A 27,811-nucleotide genomic window follows, 5' to 3' on the forward strand; every position below is an offset into this window, starting at 1 on the left:
GATTATGAAATCAAGTATTTCTAATACAAAATGAAAATCGCAGCTTATTTAGTTTTTATGTAATTCTTATTTTACTGGAGGCACTGGGGGCTGCCATGCTGGATTTGCCGTGTGTGTAACAACAGTAACTCCTTCCTTTATGGCAGCCCCTGTGCATAGACTCTGATAGTCGGGCTCCGACCCCATGAAGTACGTTACAGTGGGCGTCTGCTGTGACCTGGACGCGCCCCCTGGGCTGTCCAGGACACAGCAGAGGGAGGAGTTCAGCGCCTTTATTGTGGAGCTCACAGCGTGTGCTGTTTGCTCCACTTTACCCCTGTCACCTGCCGGGATGTGTGAGTATGGGCCGCCGGTGATTGTGTGTGTGTGTGTGTGTATGTATAGCACAAGGTCCCCATCAGGGGTGATTGTGTGTGTGTGTGTGTGTGTGTGTGTATAGCACAAGGTCCCCATCAGGGGTAATTGTGTGTGTGTGTTTGTATAGCACAAGGTCCCCATCAGGGGTGATTGTGTGTGTGTGTGTATAGCACAAGGTTCCCATCAGGGGTGATTGTGTGTGTGTGTGTGTGTGTGTATAGCACACGGTCCCCATCAGGGGTGATTGTGTGTGTGTGTCTGTATAGCACAAGGTCCCCATCAGGGGTGATTGTGTGTGTGTGTGCGCGCACCCCACTGCATGTGAGTACCTGTGTGTGTACCGGTGATACTGTCTGCAGGGCTGTGTATCTAATCCTATCCTGTGTGATGTCTGCAAAGCTGTGTATCTAATCCTCTGCTGTGTGATACTCTCTGCTGAGCTGTGTATCTAATCCTATCCTGTGTGATACTGTCTGCAGGGCTGTGTATCTAATCCTATCCTGTGTGATACTGTCTGCTGAGCTGTGTATCTAATCCTATCCTGTGTGATGTCTGCAAAGCTATGTATCTAATCCTCTGCTGTGTGATACTGTCTGCAGGGCTGTGTATCTAACCCTCTCCTGTGTGATACTGTCTGCTGAGCTGTATATCTAATCCTATCGTGTAATACTGTCTGCAGGGCTGTGTATCTAATCCTATCGTGTAATACTGTCTGCAGGGCTGTGTATCTAATCCTGTCGTGTAATACTGTCTGCAAGGCTGTGTATCTAATCCTATCATGTAATACTATCTGCAGGGCTGTGTATCTAATCCTATGTTGTGTGATACTGTCTGCTGAGCTGTGTATCTAATCCTATCCTGTGTGATACTGTATGCAGGGCTGTGTATCTAATCCTATCGTGTAATACTGTCTGAAGGGCTGTGTATCTAATCCTATCGTGTAATACTGTCTGCAGGGCTGTGTATCTAATCTTATCGTGTAATACTGTCTGCAGGGCTGTGTATCTAATCCTATCCTGTGTGATACTGTCTGCAGGGCTGTGTATCTAATCCTATCGTGTAATACTGTCTGCAGGGCTGTGTATCTAATTCTATCATGTATTACTGTCTGCAGGGCTGTGTATCTAATCCTATCATGCTATACTGTCTGCAGGGCTGTGTATCTAATCCTATCGTGTAATACTGTCTGCAGGGCTGTGTATCTAATCCTATCCTGTGTGATACTGTCTGCTGAGCTGTGTATTTAATCCTATGTTGTGTGATACTGTCTGCTGATCTATGTATCTAATCCTATCCTGTGTGATACTGTCTGCTGAGCCGTGTATCTAATCCTCTCCTGTGTGATACTGTCTGCTGAGCTGTGTATCTAATCCTATCGTGTAATACTGTCTGCAGGGCTGTGTATCTAATCCTATTGTGTAATACTGTCTGCAGAACTGTGTATCTAATCCTATCCTGTGTGATACTGTCTGCTGAGCTGTGTATCTAATCCTATGTTGTGTGATACTGTCTCCTGAGCTGTGTATCTAATCCTATCCTGTGTGATACTGTCTGCAGGGCTGTGTATCTAATCCTCTCCTGTGTGATACTGTCTGCAGGGCTGTATATCTAGTCCTATCGTGTAATACTGTCTGCAGGGCTGTGTATCTAATCCTATGTTGTGTGATACTGTCTGCTGAGCTGTGTATCTAATCCTATCGTGTAATACTGTCAGCAGGGCTGTGTATCTAATCCTATCCTGTGTGATACTGTCTGCTGAGCTGTGTATCTAATCCTATCGTGTAATACTGTCTGCAGGGCTGTGTATCTAATCCTATGTTGTGTGATACTGTCTGCAGGGCTGTGTATCTAATCCTATCGTGTAATACTGTCTGCAGGGCTGTGTATCTAATCCTATCGTGTAATACTGTCTGCAGGGCTGTGTATCTAATTCTATCATGTAATACTGTCTGCAGGGCTGTGTATCTAATCCTATCGTGTGATACTGTCTGCAGGGCTGTGTATCTAATCCTATCGTGTAATACTGTCTGCAGGGCTGTGTATCTAATCCTATCGTGTAATACTGTCTGCAGGGCTGTGTATCTAATTCTATCATGTATTACTGTCTGCAGGGCTGTGTATCTAATCCTATCGTGCTATACTGTCTGCAGGGCTGTGTATCTAATCCTATCGTGTAATACTGTCTGCAGGGCTGTGTATCTAATCCTATCCTGTGTGATACTGTCTGCTGAGCTGTGTATTTAATCCTATGTTGTGTGATACTGTCTGCTGAGCTGTGTATCTAATCCTATCCTGTGTGATACTGTCTGCTGAGCCGTGTATCTAATCCTCTCCTGTGTGATACTGTCTGCTGAGCTGTGTATCTAATCCTATCATGTAATACTGTCTGCAGAACTGTGTATCTAATCCTATCCTGTGTGATAGTCTGCTGAGCTGTGTATCTAATCCTATGTTGTGTGATACTGTCTCCTGAGCTGTGTATCTAATCCTATCCTGTGTGATACTGTCTGCTGAGCTGTGTATTTAATCCTATGTTGTGTGATACTGTCTGCTGAGCCGTGTATCTAATCCTCTCCTGTGTGATACTGTCTGCAGGGCTGTATATCTAATCCTATCGTGTAATACTGTCTGCAGGGCTGTGTATCTAATCCTATTTTGTGTGATACTGTCTGCTGAGCTGTGTATCTAATCCTATCGTGTAATACTGTCTGCAGGGCTGTGTATCTAATCCTACCGTGTAATACTGTCTGCAGGGCTGTGTATCTAATCCTTTCCTGTGTGATACTGTCTGCAGGGCTGTGTATCTAATCCTATCGTGTAATACTGTCTGCAGGGCTGTGTATCTAATCCTATCGTGTAATACTGTCTGCAGGGCTGTGTATCTAATTCTCTCATGTATTACTGTCTGCAGGGCTGTGTGTCTAATCCTATCGTTCTATACTGTCTGCAGGGCTGTGTATCTAATCCTATCATGTAATACTGTCTGCAGGGCTGTGTATCTAATTCTATCCTGTGTGATACTGTCTGCTGAGCTGTGTATTTAATCCTATGTTGTGTGATACTGTCTGCTGAGCCGTCTATCTAATCCTCTCCTGTGTGATACTGTCTGCTGAGCTGTGTATCTAATCCTATCGTGTAATACTGTCTGCAGGGCTGTGTATCTAATCCTATCGTGTAATACTGTCTGCAGGACTGTGTATCTAATCCTATCCTGTGTGATACTGTCTGCTAAGCTGTGTATCTAATCCTATGTTGTGTGATACTGTCTCCTGAGCTGTGTATCTAATCCTATCCTGTGTGATGCTGTCTGCAGGGATGTGTATCTAATCCTCTGCTGTGTGATACTGTCTGCAGGGCTGTGTATCTAATCCTCTCCTGTGTGATACTGTCTGCAGGGCTGTATATTTAATCCTATCGTGTAATACTGTCTGCAGGGCTGTGTATCTAATCCTATGTTGTGTGATACTGTCTGCTGAGCAGTGTATCTAATCCTATCCTGTGATACTGTCTGCTGAGCCATGCATCTAATCCTCTCCTGTGTGATACTGTCTGCTGAGCTGTGTATCTAATCCTCTCCTTTGTGATACTGTCTGCTGAGCTGTGTATCTAATCCTATCCTGTGTAATACTGTCTGCTGAGCCGTGTATCTAATCCTCTCCTTTGTGATACTGTCTGCTGAGCCGTGTATCTAATCCTCTCCTGTGTGATACTGTCTGCTGAGCTGTGTATCTAATTCTCTCCTGTGTGATACTCCTGCTGTCCTTGGTGACACTTTAGACATTTCTGGTCACCAGGAAAATGGCTGTGCATTATGTCCCTACATGTCATTCTCTGTTATCTGTTGTAAACACTCAGATTGGGAGGGGGAGGCGTGCCACCACACACAGGAGAGCAGACTCCGCCCACTTTACGGCAGGCTGTAATCTGAGCTTTTTATACATTGAAATTTCTGTAGGATTTCAGAAGCTGCTCCCCCTAGTGTTTAACAGTGGAAAATATCAAACTTTTTAATTTTTTTTTTATATTTTGCACAATTAAAAAAAAAAAAAATTATATTTAAACAAAACATTTAAACATTATTACTTTACATTTTTTCAGTTATTTTTTTTTTTTTTGACGATACCTTCCCTTTAAGAGAAATTGCACAACACATTTTATGGTTCCTTTTTTTTTTCTGTTACCATTGTGAAAATACAAAAAAAATGTTCTATGAAATTCCATCTTGACAAAACTTTGGAAGTTACTCTTGTGTTCAGTTAGATACTGATTACAATCTTAATTTTCAAATGTGTGCTCATTTATGCTGAGCACTGTATGTGAACATTATTATAAGCCCATATTGTGGTTTTGAGAATAATCCTTTAATAAAATGAAGAAAAATAATGCTTGGGGAAGTCTTTTGTAAACATTTTTACACAGTGTCCTATATCTCTTTTTAGCTTCATAATGTAGTACTGAACATCTAGCATTGTTATTAGAAATCACAGCAGTTACATACTTGCATCTTGTTCTGATTAGCTTAAAATAAAATTACCATTCGTTAAAGTTGTTTTGCCTTAAGACTCCTTTAAAGTGATAAAATAAATTCTAGCAATGTAATTAATTATCATCATCTCACAACTAGTGTTCACTGCACATTCTCCTTGTCAGCTGGAAAAAAAATACCTATCTAGTTGTTGTACATGATGATTGTGCTGATATAGCAGATTTTTATCAATCTTTTTTGGATGTCCTGGCTAGATCAAATATACTGGAGCCTTTAACATTGAGCCAAGCATTACTTGAGTGTGGAAAAATGTATTAAGATTGGCTATGATTGAGGGATAAAAAGCTTTTCTAATGAGATAAGAAAAAGGTTTTTCAACACTTTCCAAAACCTTGGCCGTACTTCAAAGCTTCATCTTAAGACATTCTTCTCCTCTCACAGTAGCAATCCTTTTCTGTGTAGTGTAATCATTCACATATTTAACCGACGGATCTGTGTGATCTTTAGACTGAATACCATTACCACTGGTCCTGGAACAACTTAGGAATTTCGAAGACTACAAATACATTAATTTTTTGTCATAGTAAATATTTCTTGGAGGCTAAAAAGCAGCAGGATTCAAAAGTGACAAAATGCTAACATTTATTCATCTATGTGAATAAGATATCCTATTGCGATGTAACTAATCTTAGTGCCATAGTTTGGTTATATGACCATCAATTACAGGAAAGGTACTACACTGGATTTAGTGTAGACTCAGGTCTGCTGTCAGTTGACGGTCCATGTTGAGCACCAACAGTAAGGATCTTGTCTTGTTAATGTTTCACAGATGTTATAAAAATTCAAGGCTTTGTAGACTTTTACAAAATCATAACCTGCTGAATACTGCAGTTTCAGACATCCACTTTCCCTGAAGGCTCAGTCAGCACCATTAGGTCTGTGCTGATGCTCCCCACCACATGTCAATCCCATTGGGACATCCTGATTCCTGCTAACTGCACTACACTCTATGATTTAGTATGCATCTGTAGCCAACTCTTTGGTTTAAGGGGATGCCTCAGCTGCAATTCAGTGTCAACTTGCAAAAGACACCCCCCCCCCACAGCAAGTTAGAACCAAATCTGGACTTCTAGGTTTTTGACTGAAGAAGCCTACTCTTACCTAAATTTCAAGCAAAATATCTTAAAGCACTACTTCAGCATTTTATTTTTCATCACTGGAGTGTTGCTATGAAATTTACATTCCCTGCCCCCTGTCTTATGTTCACCCTCCAGCAGCTTCATCTTTTTTAGCTTTGTTCCTGCTCTATGGCACCAGGAACTTCTTACTATCTAGAAGTCAATTGAGTGGCAGCCTGCTTATACTTGCCAATTATTGGGAAACAAGCATTCCTAGGTAAACTCATTCATGATAATCTGCCAGTTTTGGTTTAGTGGGAAGATACGCAGAACAAGCAGGTACCCTGTCACCAATACTGGGTTGTTGGCACATACTATTTCCTACAAACGAGCAAAAATGAGAGAAATAGTAGGACAGATGGTAATGAGAAAAAATTATCTTTAAAAAGTAGTAATCAGACTGCAACAACATAATTTCTGTTTGTAGTGCTCATCTCTTCTATAGCCCCCTGAATTATTCTACAAGAAAAAGACTTAAGATCAGTTATACAGCAAGCTCCAACTAATGTCATTACAAGTTTTATTTGATTGACACCCAGGGATAAAAATAGTACTTATGCACTGATGGACATTTAACATGCTGGTACATGAATGACTCACAGCAGCTACAAGGACTCCAAATCTGAACCAGCACAGGCTATTATATCATATTGGTACAGCCAATCTAAAAACAAACCTAATAAAATATTTTCTGTCAGCTTCACCGTCATCCCTTGGTGCTACACAATGACTGGTCATTTCCTTACCAATCAATTGCCCGATAGACAATTCCATTAATCATTCTATTTCTTCATGTCTCCAACTACACTGCTTATTATAGAAGCAATATATATAGCTCTTTACTAATTTCGGGGCACCATCTCAAGATAATGTCCACCACTTGATACATTTAATTGACTAGACTTAATTTATGGACAATGAAATGGGCAAACTGTACTTTAAGGCTAAGGGCGGCTTTGCACACTACGACATCGCAGCTGCGATGTCGGTGGGGTCAAATTGAAAGTGACGCACATCCGGAATCGCATGCGATATCGTAGTGTGTAAAGCCTTGATGATACGATTAACGAGCGCAAAATCGTTGTAATCGTATCATCGTTGCAGCGTCGGCGTAATTCATAATTACACTGACGCGACGATCCGATGTTGTTCCTCGTTCCTGCGGCAGCACACATCGCTCTGTGTGAAGTCGCAGGAGCGAGGAACATCTCCTTCCGGCGTCACCGCGGCTTCCGTAGGATATGCGGAAGGAAGGAGCTGGGCAGGATGTTTACATCCTGCTCATCTCCGCCCCTCCGCTCCTATTGGCCGCCTGCCGTGTGACGTCGCTGTGACGCCGCATGACCCGCCCCCTTAGGAAGGAGGCGGGTCGCCGGCCAGAGCGACGGTCGCAGGGCGGGTAAGTGCGTGTGAAGCTGGCGTAGCGATAATTTTCGCTACGCCAGCTATCACACGATATCGTACCTGCGACGGGGGCGGGCACTATCGCGTGCGACATCGCAGCATCGGCCTGCGATGTCGCAACGTGTAAAGCCCGCCTAAGTTCACACACTGCGTTTTCTTTGATGCTGCGTTTTCGTGCGTTTTTTGTGGCAAAAAACGCACAAAAAGGCACCTGCGGCAAAAACGCATGCATTTTACAGCGATTTGATGCGTTTTTGCTGCGTTTTGCTGCGTTTTTGCTCACTGCGTTTTTATGCATTATAAGTGAACATTGCCAGTAAAGATTGTTGAAATAAAAAATAAAGAAAAAAGGTCTGATGTCATTTCCTTCTTCAATATGTTCTTCATTCTCCACTAGTGTATGCAGGAGAGCAGACAGCTGCAGAACTACAAGGCTCAGCATGCTCCATCCAGGACTGTATGCTGGCGGGAAAGTCAGGGGGAGCAGACCTACAAGGCTCAGCATACTCCATCCACTAATGGCTGTAGGAGAGCAGACAGCAGCTGCTGAACTACAAGGCTTAGCATCCTCCTTCCAGGACTATATGCAGGATTTCTTTGCCCCCCAAAAAAATGACGTGGGCTTCGCCATATTTTTGTATGCTAGCCGGGTACAGCAGGCAGGTACAGGCTGCCCCCAACCCCCAGCTGCCTATTTGTACCCAGCTGGGAACCAAAAATATAGGTAAGCCCTTTTTTTTTAATTATTTCATGAATTTCATGAAATAATTTAAAAAAAATGACGTGGGCTTCGCCCAATTTTTGTATCCAGCCAGGTACAACTAGGCAGCTGGGGATTGGAATCCACAATGCAGGGTGCCCAAGCTTTCTGGGCACCTTCGCTGCTAATTGCAGTCTGCAGCCACCCCAGAAAATGGCGCTTTCATAGAAGCGCCATCTTCTGGCGCTGTATCCAACTCTTCCAGCTACCCTGATGCTGGGTGGCTCGCTGGGTAATAATGGGGTTAGGGCTAGCTGTGTATTATCAGCTGGCCCTAAGCCCGAAATTCATGGTTTCACGCCAATATAAGACATGGCCACCATGAATTTCTAGTAAAGATAAAAAAAAAAACCACAACACACAGAAAAATATTTTTATTAGAAATAAAACACAACACAATTAGTGACTCCATCTTTATTGAAATAAAGAACCCCCCTCCGCAGTAATCCTGGGTCAAGGGTCCCGCGCCGTCCAATCCGGATCCAATATCATCTGATCGGTTTTATGGAAGGCAAAGCGATCACATGACGTGCCAGGTTCAAGGCCTGAATCACATGACACAGCAGCTGATTGTATAAACACCGGTTATACAATCAGCTGATGCATCAGTGCAAAAAACAAAAAAAAAACTACACACGTCTGTGCAGCATTGGACTGGCTACCGGAGGAAACTCCAGTAATGCCAGGCCTGGATTCAGGTACCTGCACTGCACTCCGGAGCTCTCACCTGAGCTCCAGACTGCAGCCTGGACTTTACAGCGAGCGCCGAGTGATTGATTCCCTGGCACGTGCGGTTCTGTTCATGACAGCTGCAGACAGGCCAGGGTGATCGCCGGTGCTGTCACCTGAACTCCGGAGATCACCCCGGCCTGTCTGCAGCTGTCATTAACTGACTGCAAGCGCCGGGGAATCAGTCACTCGGCGCTCACTCGCTCTACACTCTAGGCTGATGCATCAGTGCAAAAAAAAAAACAACTACACACGTCCGTCCTGACTCCCGTCCAACCGCTGCAGGAGCTGTCGGTAATTAGTGATGAAGTCTCCTGAAGGCATCAGCTGATAGCCAGCCGGGTGGTAAAATCCGGCGTCACCGCGAGACTTACGATCAGCTGATGCGTCAGGTGACTGCATCAGCTGATCACTGCCAGGTCCTCCCTGCCAGGTAATGCAGCTATTGTACGTGCCTGGGAGCCGGCACACAGCCGGCGCGGGGGTGGCGAACCGGGAAGAGGAGCTGGGAGCATGGCACCGGGAGTCTGCAGACAGGTGAGTATGACATTTTTCTACTGTTTACTTTTGATTTAGCAGCCGCTTCCACCTCCCACGCGGGAGCACTGGGCGGGAAATGGAGGCAGCAGTGGCGGTACCGGGAGGATTCACGCTTCTGTGTTTACTGACAGAAGGAATCCTCTTCCTGTACATATCATTTACTACCCACCCCTTGCATTTATAGCTGCGTTTTTAGTCATAAAAACACACTAATAAGCGCAGCTATATTTGCAATTTTTGGTTTTCATTACGTTTTTGAACATCTCATTGAACTCAATGGGTGGAAAACGCAGTGAAAAACGCAAAAATAGTTGACATGCTGCGTTTTTGTGGTGCCCACAAAAACGCAGCGAAAAAAAACGCTGTGTGCAGACAGCAAAAATGAAAACTCATAGACTTTGCTGGGGAAGCAAATTCATGCAGATTTCTTAGCAAAAACGCACCCGAAAAATGTGCAAAAACGCCACGAAAAACGCACTGTGTGAACTTACCCTAGGATGACTTACAGTGAAGACCAGTCAAGGAGGAATAGATTACAGTTTATGGGCAATGATCAATTTGCTTAACAAGTACTACTACTAGACAAGCAGATGATGCTACCAGATGTACAGTAAGTAAACTTGACTACTCTTTGACTAAACTCATTGGCTTCATAAGACTGGACAGTGTCCCTCAAAAATGCCTAGTGATTTCATCACAAGTTCAGTTCTATCTAATGATTATTTAGAACTGCAACAGGGCACATTGGATCACACTCGGATTCATTAGCTCTGCAGCTGCTTTTAAAGCTGCAAAATAAATGGGTCCCATTTTAAAGCAAGACTCTAAACACTCCTGAAGTTCTTCTCTATTTCTAATGACAAGCAAGGATCTGATCACCTTATTCATGAATGCAGAAAAGTAAACTCATAAATATATCCTACTGTTCTTGTTCACATTTTCCTTCTTCTTTGCAGACTTCAAGGCATATTATATTTGTGTAATAAAAGTTATAGGGATACTGCTGTACCAGAAATGTATTCCTTAGTAGAGATCGGCCAATAATCAAATATTCACGTTCGTATTCTCTGTGCTGAATAATTTCTATTATTCGTGTATTCATACCAAATAATGAACCTAATGCAAGTCAAAGGGAAACTCAAATAATTTTCTAGAGGACATTGGAAATAGGTCTCAGAGAGCTGTAAAAATGCCGCAATGGATGAAAAAGTGCTGAAACTGAATGAGAACAGCATTAGAAAGATTCCTTGATGCATTTATGATTCACAGTTGGTTTCTGGGAATAATGTTGTTAGAGTATTACAGGGATTAAAGTAGGAGAATAATAATTACAGTTTCCGCAGATTTCACACTGCTTCTTGGTCTGTATATTAAAGTTCATGAATATGCATTGCTTCCCCTGCCCACCATCTGTAACAGTGTCTGTAAATGCTTGCAGTCCTGCTTCCCCCGACCACATTCTTTGCCGGCGTCTGTGATTGGTTAACCTCACGCTAGCTGCCTAGGTCCCCGGAGTGGAGTGTAAAAATAAATAAATAAATAGTGATGAGCGAGTATGCTTGTTACTAATCGGTACTCGCACGAGTATCACTGTACTCGGGCTACTCGGCGGGTACCGAGTAATTTTGCAATACTCGTGCTTTACTCGTGGTCTTCATTTCTGCATGTTGGCGCTCTTTTGAGAGCCAGCCCTCATGCAGGGATTGGCTGGCAGACCACTGCAATGCCACAGCCCTGTTAGTTGTGGAATTGCAGTGATTGGCCGGCCTGCACAGCGTGATCGAGCCTTTATACCGGCCGGCGCGCTGTGCTCTGTACACAGCCATCTCATATTCCCTGCTTTCCACGCCCACAGGCGCCTATGATTGGTTGCAGTGAGACACGCCCCCACGCTGAGTGACAGGTGTCACACTGCACCCAATCACAGCAGCCGGTGGGCGGGTCTATACTGTGCAGTAAAATAAATAAATAAATAATTAAAAAAAACGGCGTGCGGTCCCCCCCAATTTTAATACCAGCCAGATAAAGCCATACAGCTGAAGGCTGGTATTCTCAGGATGGGGAGCTCCACGTTATGGGGAGCCCCCCACCCTAACAATATCAGTCAGCAGCTGCCCAGAATTGCCGCATACATTATATGCGACAGTTCTGGGGCTGTACCCGGCTCTTCCCGATTTACCCTAGTGCGTTGGCAAATCGGGGTAATAAGGAGTTAATGGCAGCCCATAGCTGCCACTAAATCCTAGATTAATCATGTCAGGCGTCTCCCCGAGATTCCTTCCATGATTAATCTGTAAATTACAGTTAAAAAACACACACACCCGAAAAATCCTTTATTAGAAATAAAAAACACTAACAAAGTCCCTCATTACCAATTTATTAACCCCGACAAACCCTCCATGTCCGGCGTACTCCACGGACTCCAGCGTCGCGTCCAGCTCTGCTGCATGGAAGTGACAGGAGCTGCAGAAGACACCGCCGCTCCGGTCACCTCCACGCAGCTAATGAAGGGAATAGCGCGATCAGCTGCTGTCAGTCAGGTAACTCCCGGCCACCGCTGGATCCAGCGGTGGCCGCGATTAACCTCAGTGACAGCAGCTGATCGCTATACTCACCTCAGTTGGTGCATGGAGCTGACTGGAGCGGCGGTGAGTAGCGCGATCAGCTGAGCTGTCACTGAGGTTACCCGCGGCCACCGCTGCATCCACCGCTGGATCCAGGTAACCTCAGTGACAGCTCAGCTGATCGCTATACTCATCTCATTAGCTGCGTGGAGGTGACCGGAGCGGCGGTGTATTCTGCAGCTCCTGTCACTTCCATGCAGCAGAGCCGGACGCGACGCTGGAGGACTGTGGAGTACGCCGGACATGGAGGGTTTGTCGGGGTTAATAAATTGGTAATGAGGGACTTTGTTAGTGTTTTTTATTTCTAATAAAGGATTTTTCGGGTGTGTGTGTTTTTTAACTGTAATTTACAGATTAATCATGGAAGGAATCTCATAGACACCTGACATGATTAATCTAGGATTTAGTGGCAGCTACGGGCTGCCATTAACTCCTTATTACCCCGATTTGCCAAAGCACCAGGGTAAATCGGGAAGAGCCGGGTACAGCCCCAGAACTGTCGCATCTAATGTATGCGGCAATTCTGGGCGGCTGCTGCTGACTGATATTGTTAGGCTGGGGGGCTCCCCATAACGTGGAGCTCCCCATCCTGAGAATACCAGCCTTCAGCCGTATGGCTTTATCTGGCTGGTATTAAAATTGGGGGGACCGCACGCCGTTTTTTTTAATTATTTAATTATTTATTTCACTGCACAGTATACACACACCGGCTGCTGTGATTGGGTGCAGTGAGACAGCTGTCACTCAGTGTGGGAGCGTGTCTCACTGCAACCAATCATAGGCGCCGAAAAGCAGGACAGCAGGGAATAGGAGATTGATTAATGAGCGGCCGGCTTTTTCAAAAGAGGAAAAGCCACCGGAGTTTGAACAGCTGTGCAGCGCCGCGGCAGTGATCGGGGAACGGTAAGTAAGAGAGAGGGGGGGGAACTGACCGACAGACTGTGAGAGGGGGACAGACAAGACAGAGAGAGACAGACCGACGGACTGAGGGAGATAGAATAAAAAAAAAAAAATGACCGACATCGCTAGTAAAAAGCACAAAACGTGCGTTTTGGACATCGGAGTGCCACACAAGGTTTTCATGTAAAATCTTTCATGTAATAATCTCAAAAAGTAACATACACCAGCTCTATCTCACTATTGGGTAGGTGCCCTTAACATTTCCGCCATGAAAATTCATTTTGGTGTCATTTTGGAAGGTTTTCTGGTGAGTCCGTAAAAATGGCGTAAAACTTGGACAAAATTGTTCACAGCTGTGACTTTTGAGTGATAAATGCTTCAAGGGGTCTTCCCCATGCTGATGCCATGTCATTTGAGCACTCTTCTGAGACTTTTGTGACATTTTTAGGGTTTCTACATGCTGCCGGGAGGTCATTTCACAAAAATACTCGGGTCTCCCATAGGATAACATTGGGCTCGGTGCTCGGGCCGAGTACACGAGTATCTTGGGAGGCTCGGCCCGAGCTTCGAGCACCCGAGCTTTTTAGTACTCGCTCATCACTATAAATAAATAGTTGGAAAAAATGTCACAGAGTCCCCCGTATTTTGATACCCAGTGCAAATAAAGCAGATAGGTTCAGGCTGCAGCCCCTACCTGTGAGCGATATCTTGGCTGAATATCAAAATACAAGGGACTAATGCAATTTTTTAGATTATTTAAATAAATAATTTAAGAAAATATTGAAAGGTCTCCACCCTATTTTAATACCCAAGCAAAATAAAGCAGCTGAGGGCTGGTATTCTCAGGCTGGGGACTTCCATAGTTATTGACCTCATCCAGTCTAAAAATAGCAGCATGCACCCAACCCTAAAATTGGCGCATCTATTAGACGGGCCAATTCTGACCCTTTACCTGGCTCATCCCATTTTCCCTGGTGCGGTATCAATTTGGGTAATATAAGGGGTTAATGACAACTGTGAATTGTCAAAAAAATCTCAGGTGTCATCAATTTATTAACTCCCAAAACAAAATGGTGCACACTGGTACAGCCTATGTTCTCAGTGGAAGGAATAGCAAGAATGCCAGGATGGATTTCAATACACTCACCAAGACATGGAAAGAAGAGACTCTGATCCAATTCTGGGAAAATATTACAAAGAAATTTGACTCCAAACCTATCAAAGGCTATGCAGTCAGTGAAAGGACTGTAAAGAATTCCAAGGAGGGATTGTACTACACACAGCAAGACACGAGAGGAGAGCATCTGACTAAATTTTGTGCCAATTTTAAGAAGATTCAGACTCCTACTCGGACAAAGCCTATGCACTCAGTTGAAGGCCTAGCAGAAGAATTCCAAGGAGGAATTGCAATACACACAGCAAGAGATGGAGGGAAGAGCCTCTAAAAAAATTCTAAAAAGATTCAGATTCCTACCCTGAATAAGCCTATGCACTCAGTGGAGGGATTTGCAAGAATTTCAAGGATGAATTGCAATACACATAGTAAGAGATGGAGAGGAGAGACACTGATTCAATTCTGAGACAAAAACATTCAGACTTCAAGACTGGTTTTTATCTTCCATCCAACCAACAACCTGTTTGCACTGTTCAACCTTTAGAGTGTTGTCTGATACCCCTTGCAAAATGAGACAGTAAGGTAGGCCTCATAGATAAGCATGTTTTGTCTGCTCATGCAGCAGGCCTAGTTTTACCAGATCCATGATTTCAACCTATGACTAGGTTCACACACTGCGTTTTTTTTTGCAAAAAACGCACAAAAACGCACCCGCGTCAAAAAACGCACGTGTTTTGCCGCGATTTGGTGCGTTTTTTTTGCTGCGTTTTTGCTCACTGCGTCTTTATGCGTTTTTTATCAGTGAACAATGCCATTAAAGATTGTTGAAAAAAAAAAAAAAAGGTCTGATGTAATTTCCTTCTTCAATATGTTCTTCATTCTCCACTAGTGTATGCAATAGAGCAGACAGCTGCAGAACTACAAGGCTCAGCATGCTCCATACAGGACGGTATGCTGGAGGGAGAGGCAGAGGGAGCAGAACTACAAGGCTCAGCATACTCCATTTAATAGTGTATGCAGGAGAGCAGACAGCAGCTGCAGAACTACAAGGCTCAGCATCCTCCATCCAGGACTGAATGCAGGAGTTTTTTGCCCCCCAATAAATGACGTGGGCTTCGCCATATTTTTGTATGTTAGCCGGGCACAGCAGGCAGGTACAGGCTGCCCCCAACCCCAGCTGCCTATTTGTACCCGGCTGGGAACCACAAATATAGAGAAGCCCTTTCTTTTTTAATTATTTCATGAATTTCATGACATAATTTTAAAAAAAAAATGACGTGGGCTTCGCCCAATTTTTGAGTCCAGCCGGGTACAACTAGGCAGCTGGGGATTGGAATCCACAGTGCAGGGTGCCCATGCTTTCTGGGCACCCCCGCTGTGAATTGCAGTCCCGCAGCCACCCCAGAAAATGGCGCTTTCATAGAAGCGCCATCTTCTGGCGCTGTATCCAACTCTTCCAGCTGCCCTGATGCCGGGTGGCTCGCTGGGTAATAATGGGGTTAGGGCTAGCTGTATATTATCAGCTGGCCCTAAGCCCGAAATTCATGGTGTCACGCCAATATTAGACATGGCCACCATGAATTTCTAGTAAAGATAAAAAAAAAAACACAACACACAGAAAAATATTTTTTATTAGAAATAAAACACAACACAATTAGTGACTCCATCTTTATTGAAATAAAGAACCCCCCTCCGCAGTAATCCTGGGTCAAGGGTCCCGCGCCGTCCAATCCGGATCCAATATCATCTGATGGATTTGCTGGAAGGCAAAGCGATCAGATGATGTGTCAGGTTCTAGGGGCTGAAGCACATCACACATCAGCTGATTGTATAAAAGCCGTTTATACAATCAGCAGATGCATCGGTGCAAAAAAAAAAAAAATACTCACTTATGTGCTGATTACCGGCAGCTCCTGGAGCGATTGGAGGAGTCTGATCCCGTCCGATTGCTGCAGCAGCTGCCGGTAATCAGGGATAAAGTCTCCTGATGCATCCGCTGATAGGTTAAACCGGTCAGGCGCCCGCGTCACCGCGATACTTACGATCAGCTGATGCGTCAGGTGACTGCATCAGGTGATCCATCGCCAGGTCCTGCATCCATCGGAGGTGTCCCGGCCGTCTGCACACAGCCGTAGAGGGGGTGGCGATACCGTGAGAGGAGATGGGAGCGGGCATGGCACCGGGAGTCTGCAGACAGGTGAGTATGATTTTTTTTTTTTTCTACTGTTCACTTTTGTTTTCGCAGCCGCTTCCACCTCCCGCCCAGACATGGCGCCACACGGCAGCATACATGCACAGGACGGGAGGTGGAAGCGGCGGTGACGGTACCGGGAGGATTCATGCTTCTGTGTTTACTGACAGAAGGAATCCTCTTCCTGTACATGTCACTTTACTACCCACCTCCTGCGTTTATAGCTGTGTTTTTGGTCTTAGAAACGCACCAAAACGCAGCTATTTGCGTTTCTCATTGCGTCTTTCAACATCCCATTGCACTCAATGGATGAAAAGCGTAGTGAAAAACGCGGGAATAATTGACATGCTGCATTTTTGTGGCACCACAAAAATGCAGCTGAAAAAAAACGCTGTGTGCAGACAGCAAAAATGAAAACTCATAGACTTTGCTGGGGAAGCATAGTCATGCAGTTTTCTGAGCAAAAACGCACCCGAAAACTGCGCAAAAACGCTGCGAAAAACGCACTGTGTGAACTTACCCTATATGTGCACTATCAGCAACAGATCAACTTCCCTGTTCCTTATTGCATGCTTGCATATATTAACCCCTTCACAACTTTGGGAATACTGGTTATGTCCTGTGTGTCGGGGACTTCCAATCTTGAACATATACATTACATCCTGGTGATCGTGCGGGCACAGGTCTCTTGCCCACATGATCGTTGCTGGTGGGCTCAGCTTACATGACAGCTCAGCCTCGGCTGTCACAGCCAGTGATGGTCCCTATGCTGTCCCTGACTGTTTAATCCACTAAATGCTGCAATTTATATAGATATAATTAGTATCAATGCTCCTTTTCCGGTCCAATCGGTGCCTCAGTGACATCATCATAAAGGTCTGATCGTTGTCATGGTGACCCAAGGTCACCATGATGACCTCCAGGTCACCCAGCTATGGAAAGCATCTGGGATCTTGACAGGAGCATGATCATAAAGGCTTATGCTACTGCTGCACTGATCGCTATAATGTATTGCAATTATTACAATCCATTATAACTTTGAGCAGGGAATTAAAAGTAAGTGTCCCATATAGGGACTAAGTAAAAAAAAATGTAAAAATACTTTTGAAAAATCATAAAGAACAAGAAAAAATGAAAACGAAATTTATACCAATAAATATGTATATTTATGTAAAAATAAACAAAAAAGTACACATATTTGGTATCGTCGCATCCGTATCAACATAATCTTTAAAACTGTCATACTAGTTAACCCCTTTAGTAAAAACTATAAAATAAATAAATAAAAATACCACAACCTATGTTTTTCACCATACAGTTGCTAAAAAAGGGAATAGAACACAATCTAAGGCCTGTGCCACACATCCGTGCCTCCGGCACGTGTTTGTCATTTTTTACACGTACCGGCGGCACGGAGACACTTTAACCAATGCTACCCTATTGTAGCAGGCACACACACGTAAAACCACACGGAACGTGTGTCCGTGTGCGTTTGTACGTGTGTGCGATTTTCAAAGCGCTGACATGTCAGTGTTTTCTCCGGCAGCACGGGTGTTACACGGCCCGCACCCGTACCACACGGGTGTAGTGTGGATGCGGTCCCGTGTGACACGCGCCGGAGTAAACACACATGTCAGTGGAAAAATAAAAAACATTAACTCACCTTCTCCAGCCCTCCTGTCTCTGCCGCTGCTGCCTCTTGCTGCCGACCGCCGCTCATTAATCTCATAGAATATTCACTTCACTGCCTGGCAGCAGCAGCAGCGGGGAGACGGGAGAGCTGGAGCCGAAGATCAGCACCACGGACAGCAGCGCGGACATCAGGAAGGACCAGGTGAGTATAATAATTACTGATTCTACGTGTGCTATCGCGGATAGCACACGTAGAACACACGTGTCACGCACGTACCAGAGACACGTACTTACCTGCACGCAACACGCAGGGAAAATACGTGTCTCTCGGCACGTGCGTGAAATTCACGTGAGTGTGGCAGAGGCCTAAAAGGTAGATGTAAATAAAAATGGTAGCACTGAAAAGATCATCTTGTCCCACAATAAACAAGCTGCCATACTTCGCTATGAGCGAAAAAAATAAATTCTACAGCTCTCAGAATCCAGGAATACAAAACTATTTTTTTCCTAAAAATTGTTTGTATGGTATAAAAGCGGCGAAACAATATAAATGGGGTATTGCTGAAATTGTACTGACCCAAAGAATAAAGCTGTCATATTTTTATTTTACTACATGGAGAATAATGATGAAAACTGAAAACAGCAACAAAACAATTTCCCAATTTGCTATTTCTTCTTGCTTCTGCCTCTTAAAAAGTGGAATATAAAGTGATAAAAAAAATATTTCATAAGATGGTACCAATAAATACTCCAACTAATCCTGCAAAAAAACAAGCCCTCACATGACTTGGTTGTCAGAAAAACAAAAAAAACTATAGCCTTCCAAATTCTGTGATGCAAAAAACCTTTATTTGTAAAAAAAAACAACATTTTTTAGTGTGATAGTAGTCAAATGTAAAAAACCTATATAAATCTGGAAGTACTGTAATCATACTGATTTGAGTTATAAAATAGCCTAATAACTTATAATGCAAGTGTGGCGTCCCTGAGGCGTCAGGTGCCACAGGGTATTGCATCCAGTATCATGTGCGGTGCTAACTCCGAGTTTCTGGAAGACCAGTGCCGGTAAATACCATTCAAACACACATATCCATGCCCTTTTTCCCAGAGTGGGTAACAGGCTAGAGACGGATCTGATGGATATCCACCTATTGGTTGGGACTTATTCATTCCGCGAATCAGAAACCTGGAAGGGAGAGGTTCTAGTCAGAGCAGTTGACAGGAGACGGACATCTTGACAGACAGTCAGTAAGAAAGTCAGATAGTCAGTCAGAAGTTGACGGTCAGACAGAAAGTGTAAAGTGGCTTGTAGGGCTCAAAGCGTACGGTCACCATGGAGAGTACGGTGTGAGTATTCACGGGACCAAGCACCGGCGGGGTACAGAGCCCTAGTTCAGGAAGACACTTCAAGCTCACCTGATAAATCTGCACGGTGAGGGAATCATCAAGGTTCCTCACCAATGTTAGTGTCCGGGCACAGCAGCAAAGAAGGAATCCAGGTACTGGGACAGAAGTCCAACCCTCTAGAGGTTCAAGCTGCCTGCCGTACGGGCCAGGACTCTGACAACATAAGGGGACCCCAGAACGTTTCATGCCACGGGGACCCACCAACTGCAGACTGGTGCATGGAAGTAAAGCTGACCAGGTCACCACACTGGCACTGGGAACAATGGAATATCAGATTACCTGAGGCTCAGATTGGTAGAGACCAGCACCAGCCGGGTTGCAGCTTCACAGAACAAGTGAGTAGAGAACAAGCTAAAACTGTCTGAATTCCTCCTGCACCTCTGCATTACCAACTTTCACAATACTACAACCTCTGTCATTCTCCCCTGGAGCTTAACTCTACTTGCGGAGGGCCATAACATTCAAGCTGCTTAATACCATCAGTCCCAGCAGTGAGAGACTTTGCAGCGGCGGCTTTCCCCACATAGTCGCATACCGCAAATGGCGTCACGAAAAAGATTTTTATTTTTATTCCCCTTTATTATTCTCCCTTTTTTAAGTGACCCCCAGGGTCACAGAGCCGGGCACCGGCCATCCCAGTGATACGTCCCCATGATTCAAGGCCCGGGACCAAGTACCCCACAAGCCCTGGGGTGCGTCTCAAGGTGAGTAGCATAAAAATAGTAAAAAAGCCAGTTCTTCAACTGCTGTTGATTTGTTCATTTTGCCTCCCAAAGATTGCAGTATGGTGTGGCTCATATTTATCTTACGCTCTACGCTGAGCGCTAACACTGAGGACAACTTGTAAATAGTGATGAGCGAGTACTAAAAAGCTCGGGTGCTCGAGGCTCGGGCCGAGCATCCCAAGATACTCGTGTACTCAGCCCGACCGAGCCCAATGTTATCCTATGGGAGACCCGAGTATTTTTATGAAATGACCCCCGGCAGCATGTAGAAACCCTAAAAATGTCACAAAAGTCTCAGAAGAGTGCTCAAATGACATGTCAACAGCATGGGGAAGACCCCTTGAAGCATTTATCACTCAAAAGTCACAGCTGTGAACAATTTTGTCCGCGTTTTACGCCATTTTTACGGACTCACCAGAAAACCTTCCAAAATGACACCAAAATGAATTTTCATGGCGGAAATGTTAAGGGCACATACCCAATAGTGAGATAGAGCTGGTGTATGTTACTTTTTGAGATTAATACATGAAAGATTTTACGTAAAACATTGTGTGGCACTCTGATGTCCAAAACGCACGTTTTGTGCTTTTTACTAGCGATGTCGGTCATTTTTTTTTTTCATTCTATCTCCCGTCGGTCGGTCTCGCTCTGTCGGTCTCTCTCTGTCTTGTCTGTCCCCCTCTCACAGTCTGTCGGTCATTCTCCCCCCTCTCTCTTACTTACCGTTCCCCGATCACTGCCGCGGCGCTGCACGGCTGTTCACTAAACTCCGGCGGCTTTTCCTCTTTTGAAAAAGCCAGCCGCTCATTAAACAATCTCGTATTCCCTACTTTCCTGCTTTTCGGCGCCTATGATTGGTTGCAGTGAGACACGCCCCTACGCTGAGTGACAGGTGTCTCACTGCACCCAAACACAGCAGCCGGTGTGTGTGTATACTGTGCAGTGAAATAAATAATTAAATAATTTAAAAAAATGGCATGCGGTCCCCCCAATTTTAATACCAGCCAGATAAAGCCATACGGCTGAAGGCTGGTATTCTCAGGAATTTCCCAGCCTAACAATATTAGTCAGCAGCCACCCAGAATTGCCGCATACATTACATGCGACAGTTCTGGGACTGTACCCGGCTCTTCCCGATTTGCCCTGGTGCGTTGGCAAATCGGGGTAATAAGGAGTTATTGGCAGCCCATAGCTGCCACTAAATCCTAGATTAATCATGTCAGGCGTCTCCCCGAGATTCCTTCCATGATTAATCTGTAAATGACAGTTAAAAAAACACACACACCCGAAAAATCCTTTATTAGAAATAAAAAACACTAACAAAGTCCCTCATCACCGATTTATTAACCCCGACAAACCCTCCATGTCCGGCGTAATCCACGGACTTCCAGCGTCGCGTCCAGCTGTGCTGCATGAAGGTGACAGGAGCTGCAGAATACACCGTCGCTCCGGTCAGCTTCACACAGCAACTGAGGTGAGTATAGCGATCAGCTGAGCTGTCACTGAGGTTACCTGGATGCAGCGGTGGCCGCGGGTAACCTCAGTGACAGCTCAGCTGATCGCGCTACTCACCGCCGCTCCGGTCAGCTCCATGCAGCAACTGAGGTGAGTATAGCGATCAGCTGCTGTCACTGAGGTTACCCGCGGCCACCGCTGGATCCAGCGGTGGCCGTGAGTTACCTGACTGACAGCAGCTGATCGCACTACTCACCTCAGTTGCTGTATGAAGCTGACAGAAGCGGCGGTGTATTCTGCAGCTCCTGTCACCTCAATGTAGCAGAGCTGGAGGCAACGCTGGAGGACTGTGGATTACGCCGGACATGGAGGGTTTGTCGGGGTTAATAAATTGGTGATGAGGGACTTTGTTATTGTTTTTTATTTCTAATAAAGGATTTTTTCAGGTGTGTGTGTTTTTTAACTGTAATTTACAGATTAATCATGGAAGGTTTCTCGGGGAGATGACTGACATGATTAATCTAGGATTTAGTGGCAGCTATGGGCTGCCATTAACTCCTTATTACCCCGATTTGCCAATGCACTAGGGTAAATCGGGAAGAGCCGGGTACTGTCCCAGAACTGTCGCATCTAATGTATGCGGCAATTCTGGGCGGCTGCTGCTGACTGATATTGTTAGGCTGGGGGGCTCCCCATAACGTGGAGCTCCCCATCCTGAGAATACCAGCCTTCAGCCGTATGGCTTTATCTGGCTGGTATTAAAATAGGGGGGACTGCACGCCGTTTTTTTTAATTATTTATTTATTTATTTTACTGCACAGTATAGACACGCCCACCGGCTGCTGTGATTGGGTGCAGTGAGACACCTGTCACTCAGCGTGGGGGGCATGTCTCACTGCAACCAATCATAGGCGCCTGTGGGCGTGGAAAGCAGGGAATATGAGATGGCTGTGTACAGAGCACAGCGCGCCCGCCGGTATAAAGGCTCGGTCACGCTGTGCAGGCCGGCCAATCACTGCAATTCCACAACTAACAGGGCTGTGGCATTGCAGTGGTCTGCCAGCCAATCCCTGCATGAGGGCTGGCTCTCAAAAGAGCGCCAACATGCAGGGATGAAGACCACGAGTACAGCACGAGTATCGCGAGATTACTCGGTCCCCGCCGAGTAGCCTGAGTACAGTGATACTCGTGCGAGTACCGAGTAGTAACAAGCATACTCGCTCATCACTACTTGTAAACCTTTGAAAACATGATTCAGACAACATTCTCAATAAAAATATTCTCTGCAATTAGGCCAATTGAGTCACTTTAAACTCCAGTGTAGCCAGTGGTCCGGTAGTGTCCATCTTTTAATTGTCTTTTTAGGCGTATACAAAAGTGTGGTCGTCAACAGGTTTGGGCACCTTTGAAAAGATGGATCACACTGAACAGAGATCTAAAGGAGTCTAAAGTATCTCTCCTGCCTCATGAATGAATCCATCGGTGGTTACACCTGAATCAAGTATTTTGTAAATATACATGGAAACCCTGAAGTAAGTGCTCAGCAAAGAGCACAACTTCCATGTTACCGGTAGCACAAAGCCTCTGGAAAACAAATCAGGAAATTCTGAGCTCCCAAATCCAAATGCTCCCCTTCTTTCTGAGCACCACAACAGTTAACATCCACATGTTTGGTATTGTTGTAGTACAAAGCCTGCTTAATTTAAGCGGATGTGTGTCTCCAGAAGCATAAGCTGGCACAATGTACAGGCACTACAATGTACTGAGCATTACAAGGGCTTATTTTAAATTTTTTATTTGGTAACATTCACTTCTTTCTGAGCACCACAACAGTGAACATCCACATGTTTGGTATTGTTGTAGTGAGAAGCCTGCTTCATTTAAAGGGTACTGTGTCTCCAGAAGAATAAGCAGGACACAATGTACAGGCACTACAATGTGCTAAGCATTACAAGTGTTTATTTGCAATTTTTAATTCTGCACGTTCACTGTATTTGACTTCATGAGTATCTTACAGAGACTGAATTGTCACTACACCCATAAATGAACTCCCAGATGGGTATAATTTACAAACTTTGGTCACTTGAGGGGGTTTCTACTTTTCTGGCACTTGGAGGCTCTTAAAATGGATTCTGCAAACTATGTTAGGAAAATTTGTGCTCCAAAATTCAAATGTCTCGAGCCCTGTGGTGTGACCAAACAGTCCTGTACAGTCACATATGGGGTATTGCTACATTCAGGAAACATTGTGTAATATATTATAGAACATTTACCTATTCACCTTGTAAAAATTTAATATCTGGGGTTAAAACAACATTTTAGTGATAGAAATATAATTATTTTTTCCTTCACCAACCAATAGTATAACATTTTGTGACATACCTGTAATGTAAATATGCTCACTGCACCCCTAGGTTAATTAATTGAGGGGGGCAGTTTGTAAAATTGGGTTATTTGTGTTGATTTATGCTGTTCTGGCACATCAGGGGCTCTGCCAACCATTCCAACTAAATTTGAACTCAAATATGGTGCTCCTTCCCTTCCTCACTATGTGCTGTGCTTCAAAAGTAGTTTTTGATCACAAATGAGGTATTGGCAAACTCAGGAGAAATTGCAGAACTAATTTAATGGTCCACTATCTCCTGTTACCCTATTAAAAATGAAAAATATGGAGTTAAAATGCATTTTTGTGGTAAAACTCTATTTTTTCATTTTCACAGCTCAACGTTCTAAATTTCTTTGAAGCTCCTGGAGGTTCATCGTGCTCACCAAAAGTCTACATAAATTGCATGAGGGGGTCTAGTTTCCCAAAGGTGGTTATTTGGGGGGTAAACTTTATAATTTAGATTCATTAAGTGCTCTCCAAACGTGACATGGGATCTGTTAATGATTCCAGTGAATTTTGCATTTCAAGATGGAAAACTTGAACATGGGAATTCTAGTCAATATAAAGAAGACAAAGATATTGACTAGTTTGACCGGGACACATTTGATATTACAGGGATGAATTGGAAGTTGTAAAAGACTTTAATCTACTCGAATCAATGATCATTCAAAATGTAGCAACGACACCAGAAGTCAATAATAGAATAGCTATGGGCAAATCAACAATGAAGTCACTGGACAAGGTGTTCAAATTGAAGAACAATTCAATGGTAACAAAGACATGGCTCGTACATGGTCTAGTCTTTTCTGCGGTAATAGATGAATGTGAAACCTGGACGATAAAGGAACAAGACAAAAGAGGAATAAACGCATTCAAAATGTGGTGCTGGAGAAGGATGTTACTAATACGATGGATGGCAAGAAGAACACACAAATAACTTTTGGAACAAATCAAACCAGGCATGTCACTCAAAGCAAGGATAACCAAGCTACACTTGTCTAGTTTGTCCACATCATACAAAAAGAGCAATCACTGGAGAAGGACATCATGTTCAGAAGAATAGAAGAAACAAGATGAAGAAAATGACCAGCAACCGAAGTCTCTAGAAAACTGTGGAGAAGACCCTGGTGGACCTATGTAGGCTTGCACAACATCGATGTTTCTAGAGAGCATTCATTCATGAAGTCACCATGCCTTGAGATCGAGGTGAAGGCCGTTAATAATAATAATAGTTATTTTGAAAAAGGTTCAGAAATGCGTAAATACAACTTTTTTACTCTACCTTGGAGTGTGGAACTTTCATTATCTACAGCAGCACAGTCTTTATGAGGGGCTGCTGATAAGTCTTTGGCTTTGTGATCTTTTTTTCGTTTCTATGGTAACGAATGTTACATCACATGAAAGCCTTATGTGTCTAATATATGTCTACACAATTTTGTGTTTGCTGCTTATGGCAACAGTGTTCTACGTATGCGGGAAAACAAAATGGTGGAGTCTATTGTGATATTAACAGCAACTTAGAGTAGAGAAGTGATAAAATTCTTGTTTCTGCAAGCAAAGTCCGCAAAGGATATTCATGGTGATATGTCGCAGACATTGGGGGATCAATGCCCTTCATATTCCACAGTTAAGAACTGAAATTCCAAATTTAAGCACCAATGATGAGGAATGTCCTGGACGACCAAGAGTGGTTGTTGTCCCGGATATTGTCAAGCTGTGCATAACATTCATTCTGGAGAATCAACAAATTTCAGCTAAAGCAATATCAATTTCATGAAAATGTGTTTGTCTCATTATCCATGAACATTTGGACATGAGGAAGATATCTGCAAAGTGGGTCCCCAAATGTTTGACAACAGATCAGGGACGCATCCGAGTGAAAACTTCCCGGTCCATTTGTCAGCATTTCCAGACTGATAAGAACTTCCTGGATTTACTGGTCACTATGGATGAGATCTAAATTTATTTGTATGACCCTGAAATCAAGGAGTAGTCAAAAGAGTGGAAGCACAGTGGTTCTCCTCATCCAAAGAAGTTCAGGGTGCAAAACTCAGCCACTAAGGTGATGGGGTCTGTGTTCTTTGATAAGGAGGGCGTGTTACTAGTTGACTACCTTCAAAAGGGTTCCACCATCAATGCAAGGTATTACATTGAACGTTTGGCCAATTGAAGGCAGCTCTGAAGGCCAAAAGGTGTGGCAAGCTGTCCAAATGAATCTTGATCCTGCAAAACAACACCTCCACTCACACTACATAAGCAACCTCGGCAAAACTGGCAAAGCTGGGCTGATTGACCACCCACCTTATTCACCAGATATAGCTCCCTCCGTCTATCATCTGTTTCCAAACCTGAAGAAACACCTTAAGGGTACCAAACCTCTCACCATTTCTGATGCCATGGCTGCTACAGATGCCTGGTTTGAGGCACAACCAAAATCCTACTTTTTGCTAGGCTTAAAGAACTTGGAATACTGATGTAAGAACTGTGTTGATATCAGTGAAGAGTATGTGGAATAAATGTAAAGTTTCATCATTCTATCTCGTTTCTTTCTAGGTAAAGCCAAAGACTTATCAGCAGCCCCTCGTATATGTAGAAGAAGCAGCTTTTCTACCTTCTGATGGACTACAGTGACTAATTTTAACACAGACATTTTTTGGAGATGTGGCATTGACAATTTTATCAAGTGAGGAATATTTCACCCCAACCCCCTTCCCTTAGCGTATCACTCAGTTTCACCCTTTGTGCTCTTGTCTTTTCAATTATTTATAGGAAACAGAAAGTTCTAATCTTTTAGACAAGTCTAAGCATATAATAATGATTATTGAATAAACACAATAATGCATTTTACAAACACAAATACATTGATAAATTATCTGAATAACTTATGTCCCAGCCACAAGTTTTTCTTATATTTCTAAAGTATGCATCCATGAGAAAGATATGTCATTCTTACCTTAAGGACTCTCACCTAAGAAGCTATTTAAATCTGGGGTTAGTTACTGGCCTATTCAAGCCGATTAAATACAAGGAATAGGAACTGTTAACACCTTACATGTCAGACTGCTGCTGATGTTTTTTGACAACAGAGTATGGGTTTAATCTTCGTAATGCGCAGTACTTAGGACGTCAAAACCTTTAATATGTTCCTCTGTTATATCAACATGCAGTAGCCCCCTGTGTCTCTTACCACCACTGCAGTTTTGTGTTTTTATACTTAACTTCATAAATTTAAAAAGGCTTGACTTAAATTTAGTCAAGGCAGCTTACTTGCCCATGCTGTGTATAGATATCCACCATCATATGGCTTTCATTAGACATATAATAACACTAATAATTATAACTAAAAAGTTTACTCATATGGCTTTCATTTCGTACATGCAAGATCCATTACAGTATAGATAATCCAATGCTTTGTCTCTTTGTCCTATGATGTATGCACATAATGAAGTGTTAAGAATGGTTAGGAAAATCGAACTGTATGGTTCACAGATGTTGGGAGTGCATTAGGTTAAATGTAAAAATACGTCACAAAATTTGTTGTTACCATAAAAAGTATCTGATTTAAGAGCTGCAGATACTTTATTGATAACATGCTTCTATACATGAGAGAAACAGAGGAGGACACCTAAAATGTGACTTTGTGATGTCAAAAATGAACTTAAATTTCCTTCTCCCAGCAAAGTCTATGAGATTTTTATTTTGCTGTCTACACAGCGCATCTTTTTTTGGCTGCATCTTGGCTGCGTTTTTGAAGACGCAGCCATGATGCAGCATGTCAATTCTTTTTGCATCTTGTCCCTGTGTTTTGAAGGACTGGCAGATCAATCCCATGCTGACTCGGGGTCGGCGGGGAATTGATCCTTGGTATCTGGCAAGATGTCAGTTCCCATAAAGTCAATGGGGACCAGAATCTGGCGCAAAGG

The sequence above is a fragment of the Anomaloglossus baeobatrachus genome, chromosome 4 (assembly GCF_048569485.1).
Source record: "Anomaloglossus baeobatrachus isolate aAnoBae1 chromosome 4, aAnoBae1.hap1, whole genome shotgun sequence".
In the NCBI taxonomy this organism is placed as follows: domain Eukaryota; kingdom Metazoa; phylum Chordata; class Amphibia; order Anura; family Aromobatidae; genus Anomaloglossus; species Anomaloglossus baeobatrachus.